Here is a 13253-nt window from a genome sequence, read left to right on the forward strand (position 1 = left end):
TGAAGAGTGGAGCGTGGCTGGACTGGTGCTTCCTGAAGTCGACGATGATCTCCTTGGTCTTGTCGACGTTCAGGACCAGGTTGTTGGTTCTGCACCAGTCAACCAGATGTTTCACCTCCTCCCTGTAGTCCATGTCGTTGTTGTCACGGATGAGGCCCATTGTGTTGTCCGCATACTTCACAATGTGGTTAGTAGTGGACCTGGCGCAGCAGTCATGGGTCGTCAACGTGAACAGCAGCTGACTTAGGACGCAGCCGGTGCTCAGGGAGATGGCACTGGAGGTGTTGTCGCCCACTCTCACAGATTGGGGTCTGTCTGTGAGGTAGTCAAGCAGCCTGTTGCATAGGGGGGTACTGAATCCAAGGGGGGCCAGTTTGCTCACCAAGTGCTGCGAGATGATGGTGTTGAACGCCGAGCTGAAGTCCAGAAACAACATCCGCAAGTGTGTGTCCTTTCCTTCCAGATGTTCTAAGCTCAGGTGGAGTGCAGAGGAGATGGCGTCCTCTGTGGAGCGGTTGGGGCGATAAGCAAACTGGTATGGGTCGAATGTGGGGGGAAGTCTGGAGACAATGTATTCCTTTATCAGCCTCTCGAAGCACTTCATTAAGATGGGGGTGAGTGCCACGGGGCGATAATCACTAAAGGAGGAGATTGTGGGTTTTTTAAGCACTGGAATGATTGTGGCCGTCTTAAAACATGATGGTACCACAGCCTGGGTCAGCGAGGCGTTGAAGATGTCTGTGAGAACCCCAGCCAGCTGGTCTGCACATCCCTTAAGCACCCTGCCCGGAATGTCATCAGGTCCCGCTGCTTTGCGGGGGTTCACTCTCCTCAGGGTTTTAGAAAGCGAGCAGTCACTCCAAGCAGCCCACAAACTAATAGATAATGGAGTCTTGCACGGTAATGATGTGTACATCTAGATCTCAGGCTATAGTTGTGTCTCAATTTGGCGGCTGACGTTATCATTGTGCGTGAAGGCCGTTTCCTATTCAAAAAAGTTCCAAGTGTCCTCCGAAACCTTTTTACTCCTATTAGCAGAAAAGTTGCATCTGTGTACACTTCACGTCCTTTCATATCCCGAGATCTTTTGTGCACTCAAGTCTGAAAAATATTTTCCACGTGGCGACGATATGCGGAATAAATAGCTTTAGTTATTAATTTAAAACAGCTAAAAGTAGACATGTCAAGCCGGGATGTCAGTAGTGATATACAGTTGTGTTAAAATACGAGACCTCGACTATCGTATTGTTGAGTGACCTCCATGCTCTGCCCCACTCTTTTACCCCGAGGGAGAGCCATATATCCGGCCATTTCAGTCAGCTTGGTTCCCAGAGCTTTTTTTCAAAGTTGAAAACAAAGCCTGACATCTTTTAATTCACCTTTTTAGAAAGCAATAAGTTGACTTAATTATGTTTTATTAATGTGTGGCCGGAATAAAGAATGATTTTAAATATGTGCATAAATGTACCGATACTAGTTATTGCTGTTTTTTGTGTACATTTGCATGTTTATTTGAAAATGTTTACTTTTGTTAATGATTATTGTGATCATGTGTTTAACATTTCTGTTTTGTTGTACTTGTGCTGTTTTTTTTTGCTGTGCAGAATAATCAAGAAAAATTTGGACAACAACAGTGCAAAGAGAAACGACACAAAACACATATATAACAGTTTGGATGATCATTCAAAAACAAACTATTTTTATATCCTATATAAATTAGTAAACTTGTGCTGAAACTGTAATTAGGGATAACAGCTTTAGAATGCTTGTCAACACGTGACACATCGTCATGTCAACCATCTCCCATGATCGGTTGGCTCTAACCGCAGAAAAATCAGACGGCGGCGGTGCCAGTGGATCTTAGCTGCTTCCTATAAAATGAGGTAAAAGAGCAAGAGAACACACAAAAACGATTCGACATTCTTATCTTAAGTTTGTCATTATTCCACCTCGAGCGACTGAGCAGCAGATACGTGACGTGAATGTAAGGGCGGGAACAACTGACATAGCCAGGAAGTGTCCCGTAGGCTAGACCGTCCCAATTCATATCGCTCCAGCCACTTCTGGAGGACTCTCGCCAGGATCCACACTTTGTCGACTGCATGGGCTGGGTCCTTAGAAGGATGCCTCCCCCGAATTGAGACACAGTTTATTTTGTGTGATAAAATGTGAAAATGCTGGACATTTTCTTGGTGAGCGAAGACGATACTTATCTAAAACCTCCTTCTTGTGTTTGATCGCCGCTTCTTTAATCTCTACAATAAAACCACTGATCCTCTGATTACTCAGACAATTGCTCTGCCTTGTTGGAGTCATGTTAATATAATGTTTGATGTCTCAGTAATCACAGTGTAATCTTCTCATCTTAATCCAGCTCTGATGTTTTCCCTGGGTGATCTCTCCTCCCACCAGCAACATTTCTAGAACTCATCTCTATACTGTTTGTAAGATATGGTCTAACGATCACCTAAAGCAGAATAACATTGTAACCAGCCTAAAGGCATTACAATATCAGCACTAAATTAAAATTCCATTAGAGTTAAATTGGTTCCGTGAGTGAGCTTGTAACCCAAAATACTTGTAGCTTAAATCAACCTCACCCATTAAAATTATTGCAATCAATCAATCAGTGCCTGGCCCCGCAAAAAAAAGTATCATAATTTTAAAGAGCAACTGCACTTTTTTGGGGAATTTTGCCTATCGTTTACAATCATTGTGGAAGAAATGACGATGGATGTTTCGTTTTATTTTGTGCGTTCTAAATGTTAAATAAATGCGATCAAATGTCCGCTTACAATGGAGTACATCGGAGCCGCTCTATACTGCCTATAAAGCCCTTAAAAAAATCCAAACACCTCCATTAAGCTTTTGATATACATGATGTAAGTATATACTGTATGTAACGTAGTAAAAGGTACATTTATAACAATATTTAATATTTACGTATTTTGATTATTTTAAGCATTCGTGGCACATTAATTTCAAAACCACAACATGACATTTATTTTTTTTAACAACATCACATATTATTACTCACTGTAGACTTCATGAGAGCCAACACACATAATAAAAAATCACTTACTGTAGATAGTCTGCTGTCATTAGTGTCAGTGTATGTTTTGGTATTTCAATTTTCTTTTTATGAAGAGATATCGAAAAACCAAAAAACGACTGGTTTATTTGAATTTCCTTAATACCAAAAAGAAAATTGAAAAGCAAAGTGTTTTTTTTGGGGGGGGAGGGGGGGGGGGGGGGTTGAAAATATCCACAGTAAACATAAAAAACGGAAAAAACAAAACAAAACAAATGTTTTTTATAGTCTGACACAGGAAGTTTTTACATTTATGATATATCTGTATGGTCTGTGTACATTCGATTTCGTATTCTCCAATGCAAATCAAAAAATTATTTTAGGACTCCTGCTAAACGCGAAGGAAAAGCTGAAATACTGCTTCCGGATCAATTTGTCATCATACTGATAAACACACATTTTTGCATTTTTGATAAACATTAATTGGAATTTTTTGTTTATCTGGAAAAAATAAAAATCCATAAGGTAGGTACATCATATTTCCAATTCTGAAACGCAAATCAAAAAATTATATTAGGGCCGTTTTTGTATTTTCACTATATATGGCAGATTTAAAAACATACACAAAAGGTTTGATTTTCATTAAAATATTTTGTGCTGTTTTCCTTTTATGGATTTTATTTTTCCAGATAAACACACACATTGAAAAAAATGTTCATCCAAAATGCAAAAATGCGTGGCTATCTGTGTGATGACAAATTGAACCGGAAGCAGAATTTTAGCTTTTCCTTTGCGTTTAGCATTATTTTAGCATAACGGAAACATCTTTGTTTAGCAGGAGTCCTACTGTCGTTTTAAAAAAGTGTAATCAAATAGTTGTCCAACTTTTGTTTCAGAAATGAAAATAGAAAAAATGGTCCAAAATGTTTTTGATGTGCATTTAAGAATTTGAAATAGAATAAACGGAAGGTACACGGACCACATAAAAGGAAAACAGCACAAAATCTAATTTTATGGCAATATTTTAATGAAAATCAAACCTTTTTTGTTTGTTTTTAAATCTGCCATACATAGTGAAAATAGAAAAACAGCACTAAATTAGTTTTTTGATTTGCGTTTCAGAATTGGAAATAGAATGAACGGAAGGTACACAGACCCTGTATGTACATATAATACAAAAGTGGAGGCAAAAAGAGATTTGATCGCGCATCATAGTACATATTTTCTTACAGGCCAGTCTTGTCTTTAAAATCACATCAATTTTGGTTTGCTTTTCAGTTTCCATATCTGTTGATATGTGTGTTGCCATCCAAAGAGAAACCACAAGCGTCACATTTTTGTTGGTTTTGAGCGGTGACGCAATCAATGCAGGCCCTAGTCTTGATAATAAATCTGACACAGGTGCGCTGGCTGCACACAAGAGACGACAGCAGAAATTGTTTCAAACCGCTCTGTACTGCTCAGTATTGAACCTTTGTTTTGAAATGAAAAGCAAGTACAACGCGTTTAAGTGACGCTGTTTTGTTTTTGTTTTTATTGATTTGGGTTTGAGCCAACAGTTTGATGCATGCATCGGCTTTGAGTTTGTTTGTTTGCTTTGACAGAGCATACACTCGCAACACATATTTCATTAGTTGCTCATTCCAACACTCACCCACTACAACCTGGCCATCTTCAAACAAGTAAGTGATACCGCAGGGTGTTGAGAAATTCCGTACCGAGGCGTCCTTTAGGCTTATATTTGTTCGAAACCCGAGACATGTAGATGTTTCTGTAGAAGTTTTGGAACTTTGTGCCATGTCTAAAGTATTTTTTTACATGTTCGCCAGCATCACAGACACACCGTACCGTTGTAATTATTTCAATTTTTTATGAACAATCAGGATATGTTTGTTGTATACTGGTCCATCGTGTCACTCTCCCAGGACAGAGTGACCGTGTGCTGCGTGGTGAGCCAAGAAGACGCCAAGAGTAATCGTTGAATAAAAAGCTTTATTTGTTTCAGCGAGCCTCAGACAGGAACTTCAGTTTCCTGGAGAAGGAATAGGCCAAATCTCTGCGGTCCCGTCCAAGGTTTCTCATTGTCATCCCATTGGGTTGAGTTTTTTTTTTGCCCTGATGTGGGATGTCGTTGTGGCTTATGCAGCCCTTTTGAGACACTCGTGATTTAGGGCTATAAAAGTAAACTTTGATTGATAAACTTTGACTTTGAACTCTCAGAAAACAAACATAAATTAGAATTAAAGAATGCCAAACTAAGCTAAATTTATGGCAACAAAGACATTTGTCAATAATTGGACGTAAATACCTAACCAAAAATATGGATAAATATTGTTTGTGGTTTTAAATTGAATCTTTTTCACCTTTACTGGTAATGGAAGAAATAAGTATTTTTGTGTTTTTAAAATTGTGTCATCAAATTTAGTAAAAATATCATTATTGTTTTGACTACCTGGATCAAAATGTACTGTAAGACATGATCAAATAAAGTAGTTAGTGCATTAATGTTGTGTAAGATTAGTTATTAAAGTAAAAATGGGCAATGCGGCAAACTAGTTTTAAGCAGAAATAAGATTTGTTTTGGCAATGCTTTGTGCAATTGTTTCAATTCAGAAAGTGGTGGGTGAAAGTGAAATGTGTTGCTCGTAATTAAGCATGTTGCTTTGTGCATCCATACTATCTACAATTGATCAAATAAGTTTCTACATGCAGCCATGATAGTCATAATACACCCATTTGTTTGTGTCAAATAAATCTGTTCTTCCATATTGGAATGTGATGAGGGGACAAGTTATGTGTGTACTTCATCCTCCAATAAGATAACATCTGCTTGTAAAAGTATGATAATTTAAAAGGAACAATATACATTTGAAAGTTGCATATCATACAACTTCAACCCTTCTAATTTATCAAATATTTTTGGGTTGTATGCAGTACCAGAATCCCCATTTTTAACCAATGACTTCCGCCAGTTCAAGTTCAAGGTACCATTTGAACCAGTGGTACAAGTTGTGGTACATGTACCACTAGTGATACCAGGGCTCCGTGTAGTGGTTCGCCAAAAAATCACTTGAATAAAGTAAAGTGTTTTAATTTCCTATATTCAAACACAGTGTTACTGTTCAAACTGTGTGTAACGTTACAGTGGCAGAAAAATATTAAATATACTTGCTAAAAAAACAAACCTCTGCATTGTTTTTAATGAATATTTAGGCTGACAACGCTACTGTATTTTAATGTTGGTCATTATGGAGGTACTGGGTGAGCAAAGTTCTTTTTGAGGTGGTACTTGGTGAGTAAAGTTTGAGAACCAATCAAATCTATCACTTTTAGTCCTCCATCTTTATATTCTTTCAACATAATAATAATAATAATAATAACTGGGATTTATATAGCGCTTTTCTAAGTACCCAAAGTCGCTTTACATGTAGAACCCATCAATCATTCACACCTGGTGGTGGTAAGCTACTTTCATAGCCACAGCTGCCCTGGGGTAGACTGACGGAAGCGTGGCTGCAATTTTGCGCCAACGGCCCCTCCGACCACCACCTATCATTCATCATTCAATTCACATGTTGCCCTTTTCCTACATAATGAGTCTTATTTCTCCAAATGAAATTAAAGTTGAGTTGGTTTATCTTTTTTTGTTATTCTAGTAGGTATGAATGGAGAACAAGCAGGATAAATACATCTGGATAAACTTTCCATTCCGTTTAAGTAAATATGTCCAAGTATTGGCAAATCTCTTTGTTGCCATACATTTAGCTTAGTTTGGCATTCTTTGATTTATTTTCTATGTTTGTTTTCTGGGAGTTAATATTTTTATTTTGTATTTGTTGATAGGTTAATACCGAAATATCTCACCTCAGACTTTACAGGGACATTGAACATATTTGTATTAATACATTCATGGATAGAAAACAATTCACATTTTTTAAGGTCCAGGCAAAGTCCTGATGGATTAGAGAATTCCTGAATCTTTTCAATTGCAGTTGAAATGTGTTCTTCTACAGTGTTTATGGACTTAACAGAAGCATTTGACACAATCAATCATTATATCTTAATAGACAAATTATTTATATAACATTCATACATACATGTTATATATATGTATGTATATATATATATATATATATATATATATATATATATATATATATATATATATGTATATGTATGTATGTATGTTTATATATTCAAATAAATATATATATAAATATGTATATGTACGTAAGTATGCAAGTATGTGTGTGTGTCCATTGATTTTGCGTCTATAGTCAGCACGTTTGGAATGTAAGTGCAAATCAGCGCACTTGTGTTCAAATGGATGTGGTCGTTGTGGCAAAAAAGTGACAACCTTACTGTACAAGGTCGACCGAGAGAAAATCCTTCGTCCGTGTGTGTCTCAACACATTTGGACTGTCAGAAATTAAATATTAGACATATTGTCTATCCAGGAATTGCATTTTTTGAGCGGCTGGATGACTTAATGGCTGATTTGGAGTCAGCAAACACAAAAACCAATCAAACTATCTCCCAGGTAAAATAAAAGTCTGCTATTTCTTGTCTGGTTAATTCCAACACACCATCACATTTTGTGCCGACATCTCCCATGGCGCACTTTCAGCATGCTAAAAAGTAGCTTCTAGTGGTCCAGAAAAGGTGGTACATGTTATTGTTGTGTGATGCATGTCAACAACATATAAAAACACCACAGATTGGATCATGATGTCATGCATGTGCAGTAAAAGAGTTCCTCTATTGTGACAGCCGGCAGTACACTCCAAATCCTCGTTTAAATAAGGAGGTCTGCACCATTTGTGTATTTGTTATCAATTGTACCCAGGATTTCCACTGGATACGTAACGGCAGCAAAACAGCACTGTTAGAGACGTTTTGCAGTGTTGCAGTTCAGAAGCCGTTGGTATCTCGAATAACAGGACCGGGTTTATGTGCTCCTGCTCCTCTTGAAAGATAGAATAAGGTGTTTGTGTTTCCCCTTACCACATGATTACGCTCAGATTTGCGAGACATCTTAAAAGTTTGCGCTTTTTTAGTGCACGGCGAAGCCGCAACAGAACAGCAGTGGGGATTCATGCACGGTAGATGGCGGCGCCATTTTGAGGAAGTATCGTTCTGCTGCCATTACGTATCCAGTGGAAATCTGAGGTCAGTAGATGACCTGCAACACGCCCACTAAAAGTATACACAATTTTACAGAGAGGATATTTTTTCATAGAAGGGAAACATACAGGTTCTGTAGAATGCTGAGAAATGTAGGGAGTTTCCCTAAGTAAAGCGGAGGGGTTGCCAGGTATGCAACCAGGTGGTCAATAAACAATGTCTTTAATGCAAAACAAAGTAGGTTACAACCACGTCTTAAGCAGCGTCACAGAAAAAAAGCACACATATTTAGGACTAATGTTACTGTACATTCATAGCAGTCAAATGTCATAAAACTCTTAGCAGGTCGTTGCAGTAAACCAGAGACCTAATGAGTTTTTCATACATAACTGTTTAAATCTTGTATTCCTTCATGTTGTTATGTGAATGACTTAAATCTTACATTATGTATAATTTAGATGTAAAACCAGAGGGTGTGATCCACTATTGTGGGATCATGCTCCTCAGCCTTCCCGGTAAAGTCTATTCATATTCAGGTGTACTGGAGAGGATGCTGTGCCGGGTAGTCGAACCTCGGACTCAGGAGGAGCAGTGTTGTTTTTGTCTTGGTCGTGGAACTGTGGACCAGCTCTATACTCACGGCAGAGTTCCTGAGGGTGCATGGGAGTTTGCCGAACCACTCTACATGTGCTTTGTGGACTTGAAGAAGGCCTTCGACCGTGTCCCTTGGGAAGTCTTGTGGTGAGTGTTCTTATAGCATGGGGCATCGGACCGTTTGATTGTGGCGGTCCGTTCCCTGTATGATTGGTGATAGAGCTTGGTTCGCATTGCCGGCAATAAGTGGAACCCGTTTCCAGTGAGGGTTGGACTCCGCCAGAGCTACCCTTTGTCACCAATTCTGGTCATAACTTTTATTGAAAAAATTTCTAGGCGCAGTCAGGGTGTTGAGGGGGACCGGTTTGGTGGCTGGAGGATTAGGTCTCTGATTTTTGCAGATGATGCGGTCCTGATGTCTTCATCTGTCCAGGATATTAAGCTCTCACTGGATCGGTTCACAGCCGAGTGTGAAGCGACTGGTATGAGTATCAGCTCCTCCAAGTCCGAGTCCATGGTTTTTCCCCGGAAAAGGATGGAGTGCCATCTCCGGGTTGGGGAAGAGATCTTGCCCCAAGTAGAGAAGTTCAAGTACCTCGAAGTCTTGTTTACGAGTGAGGGAAGAGTGGTTTGTGAGATTGACAGGCAGATCGGTGTGGCGTCTGCAGTGATGCAAACCCTGCATCGGTCTGTCATGGTGCAGAAGGAGCTGAGTTGTAAGACAAAGCTCTCAGTTTACCGGTCGATTTACATTCCCATTCTCACCTATGGTCTTGAGCTTTGGGTTGTGACCGAAAGGACAAGATCACGGATACAAGAGGTTGAAATGAGTTTCCTCCGTCGGGTGGAAGGGCTCTCCCTTAGAGATAGGGTGAGAAGCTCTGTCATTCGGGAGGAGCTCAAAGTACAGCTGCTGCTCCTCCACATCGAGAGGAGCCTGATGAGGTGGTTCGGGCATCTGGTCAGGATGGCCCCCCCCGGAGGCCTCCCTGGGGAGGTGTTTAGGGCACTTCCGACTGGTAGCTGGCCACGAGGGAAGACCCAGCACACGTAGGAGAGACTATGTCTCCCAAATGGCCTGGGAACGCTTGGGGATCCCCCGGGAAGAACTGGACGAAGCGGCTGCGAGGAGGGGAGTCTGCCCTCGCGACCCGACCTCGGATAAGCGAAAGAAGATGGATGGATGGAATTCCCATTTACACTAAAACTCTACCTTCATTACAATCCAAGACTGGAATTCCTTAACTGGAAGAACTGTAATGTAACCTAAGTTTAATCTCACTTTCACCTTTATTAGGCCCTTTTCGACTAAAGAATCAGGAAATCCTGTGTGTTGTGTTTCCACCACATTTCACAGTTCCAGGTAGTTTATACAATCAGGCTGATGACCTAAGGAGGAGTTGTTTACTATGTTTCTATAGTGACACCATGTAAATAAACAGACAATTTTAGGTCACAGTTCTTTTACTAAAAAGTGAGTAATTGAAATACAAAGCAATCGTACACAAAACGATATGATTTAAAAAAAAATAAAGTGTACCAAATTGCAATGATGGGCAAGCTACTTGGAAAATGTAGTAAGCTGAGGAACAAGATACTCTTGATTAAATGTAGCTAAGCTACAGGTGAACCTATCTCTAGAGAATTGTAGCAAGCTACACGGCAAAAGTAGCTAAATTATACATATAATTTAATGTACAACCTTCCATCAAACAACAGAAAACATGCTCAGTTTGATGATTTATTAAAATAAACACTAGCTACAAACATGCCCTTTGTCTGGCTTTTTAAAGTGCGTACCATGTACAACATAAGGGAAAAACACAGGAAACAAATTAAATAAAAGGCAGTGAATTAATAATAATGATAAATAAACACCATAATATATACTCTAATAGAGACTGTTTTAACAGAAGCCACAGTGGCAAAATGACAGAGGGTATCTGTACTTTTTTGGGAGTTTTGAATATTGTTCACAATCATTATGAAAGACATGACGACGAATACATTTTTTTTAATGGATTCGAACTTGAAAATTAACGTAAATAAAAGTCAGTTTACACCAGAGCCAATGGGAGGTCCTCTATTCCGCACATAAAACTCAATAAATAACCATTTAAAAAGCGTCAACAATACTCCATTTACATTTTGTGACTTGAATATTAACCAAGTATTAGTGATATTTTAATATTAAGCGCTAACGCGGACAAACTATTTATAGTGGAAACGTGATCACCAGTTTATGCTGCTATGTTTACATCATCGAGTGGTCAGCTGTTTCCTCGCTTCCCTGCTCCTTAGAAGTTTATTGTAGATCATAAATCATGCATCTCACCTTGATAGAAGCAGCCTGAGGCAACTTCCGACAAGTTGGTACATTTTGACAGCCAATTTAGACCCGGTAATGGCGAGAACGACACGAAAAGACGCTTGGCTTTGCGAGGATTATGAGTCACCCTTCTAGATTCTCTACCTCTATACCTTGTACAGTAAGTGATGTTTTATTATGGTTGTTGGCTCTCATGAAGTCTGCAGTGAGCAGTAATCAGTTATGTTGATGGGGAAAAAAAAGCAAACATTGTGATGCGTTTTTTAAATTAATGCGCCGCGTATGCTTAAAATGATAAAAATATGTAAATATAAAATGTTTTTATACATATGGCTGTTACTATATTACATATATAACTAAACAATCACATTCATTTAATATTTAGAATACATTAGAAAAATACATTCGTCGTCATGTCTTTAATAATGATTGTGAACGACAGGCAAAATTCCCCCCAAAAAAGTGCACTACCCCTTTAAAAAACTCCATCTTTACATGAATGAAAATCAATAAAACGGAACATATTTAAAGGAAACATATTTTCCTGACTGAACACACACATAAAGTCAAAGACTGCTAAATAAAGCTGGGCAGGCTGAGGGAAGCGAGGGTGAAGTTTCAATTCCACATAATAATGACACTGTTAAAGGAGAGCAGCACATTTTCTTCCATGAGGAGCAGAATTAGCTGCCTCTCTCTGCTGGGCCACTTCGTCAGAATGACGACCTCCTGGAAAGTCCAGACAAGGTCAAATGCTTTCCAACCCCCCCCCCTCCGTGATAATTCTTGCAGGCACGGGACAGTGAGGACAGAAGCACTTTAGGAAGCATCGCTCAGCCTGTGCATCATTAAAGTGGGCTAAAAATAAACAACCCACACAAGTTGCTCTGCTCACAAACGACAATTTAATCACCACACATAAACAAGAGCAGGTTCCGCTTGTGCATGGAGGTTGTTATTTTTCAGTTTTTAAATTGCAGGTAAGCCAAACAATGACAACACAGAATAATTAATTTAGTTTGTATACCCTAAAAGTCATGCACATATTTGTGATGGCACATGTGCAAGATGACATTTTTTTGTCACATTTCAACTTCCCAGTGGGCCTTCCTGCATATGTCAATCAATATCAGGCATAGGAATGGGTACCTCTCATATTTTAACCGAATACGAATGCAGCACAGCGGAATACTTTGCAGTGCACCAAGCTGCCACGATAGAACCGGGGACTAGACCAAGCAGGCCCTAACCAAGACGAGCATCCGGAAGGAGTGGACGGTGGGACCCAGGGGCCCCAGATACGCAGCCCGGCTGCAGTAGTCTGAGGCGCCAATCCCCGCCGGACAATCAGGCCCTGAGAGTCCCCCTCGCCTCTCCCAGAGGGAAGAAAAAAAAAAAAAAAGTAAAAAGATCACAGACACGTTGACACACAAGGTCACTACCCCAGCAGCTGGCCGACTTGCAGCACTGCGGAATACTTTGCAGTGCACCGAGCTGTCACGATAGACGCGGGGACAAGACCCAGTAGGCCCCATCTGGAAGGAGTGGACGGTGGGACCCAGGAGACCCAGACACGCGGCCTGGCCGCAGTAGACTGAGGCGCCGGACAAGCAGGCCCCATGAGTTCCCCCAAAAATATATGTATATATATATATAAATATAAAAATATACAAATACAAATACACACACATGCATCCATACACATACACATACACATACCTACATCCATCCATACATACACATACCTACATCTATCCATATATATATACATATACATATACATACACACACATATCTATAATAACAACACACACACACACACGCACACAAATAAACCAACCAATTCATACACAGGGCGGCGGGGCGGCGATCAAGCCCCGCCACCCACTGCCTACCGAGAACCAGCCGATCACCTCACCCCCTCCCCAGAGATCTGGCCGCGCACCCCTCTACCCCCTAAGGACAAGCCTGCACCCAGACGACGGCACGACACTGGCCGTGAAGGACGGTGCGGCAGAGTGCAAGGGCAGGCCCGGGACGACACCCGACAAGCCAACCAACACGACAAAAAACAAGAAATTAAACCAGCAAGTTCGCCAGCCCCAAAACCACCACGTGCACGCGCTGCCACAAGTCACAACATCGGCCATCCCCCGCACCGGACCCAGCAGCCAC

Source organism: Nerophis lumbriciformis, linkage group LG09, assembly GCF_033978685.3.
Source record: "Nerophis lumbriciformis linkage group LG09, RoL_Nlum_v2.1, whole genome shotgun sequence".
NCBI classification, from domain to species: domain Eukaryota; kingdom Metazoa; phylum Chordata; class Actinopteri; order Syngnathiformes; family Syngnathidae; genus Nerophis; species Nerophis lumbriciformis.